Consider the following 876-nt stretch of genomic DNA (forward strand, 5'->3'; position numbering starts at 1 on the left):
GCTGAGGTAGCAATATTTATATCAGACAAAATAGACTTTAAAACAAAGACTGTAATAAGAGAGATACATAATGATAACGAAATCGGTGAATCTAGAAGACATAATCATGGTAAACACATACACATCCAACATAGGAGCACCTGCATATATAAAACAATTATTGACTGACATAAAAGGAGAGATCAACAGTAATACACTCATAGTAGGAGACTTTAATACCCTATTGACACCAATGGACAGATCTTTTAGACAAAAAAATCAACAAGAAAACAATGGGCCTAAAAGAAACACTAGACCAGATAAATTTAATAGATATTTTCAGAGCATTTCACCCTAAAGCGGAAAAATATACAATCTATTCAAGTGCGCATAGATATTTTCCAGGATAGACCACATGTTACGCCTCAAAACAAGTATCGAAATTTAAGGAGATTGAAACCATATCAAGTGTCTTCTTCTATGACAATGGTATGAAACTAGAAAACAATTACAACAGAAAAATTGAAAAATACATAAAAACATGGAGACTAAATAACATGCTACTAAACAATGAATGGATTAACAAGGGGATCATGGAAGAAATCAAATATACCTAGAGACAGATGAAAATAAAAACACAACGACTCAAATCTATGGGACACAGCGAAATCAGTCATAAGAGAAAAATTTATAGCAATACAGGCTTACCTCAAGAAACAAGAAAATGCTCAAATAAACCATCTAACTTTACACTTAAAAGAACTAGAAAAAGAACAGCAAACAAAGCCCAAAGTAAGGAGAAGGAAAAAAATAATAAAGACCAGAGCAGAAATAAACAAAATAGAATCTAGAAAATCAATACAAAAATTAATGAAACCAAGAGTTGGTTCTTTGGAA

This window comes from Pteropus vampyrus, unplaced genomic scaffold, assembly GCF_000151845.1.
Source record: "Pteropus vampyrus isolate Shadow unplaced genomic scaffold, Pvam_2.0 Scaffold63, whole genome shotgun sequence".
Lineage (NCBI taxonomy): Eukaryota > Metazoa > Chordata > Mammalia > Chiroptera > Pteropodidae > Pteropus > Pteropus vampyrus.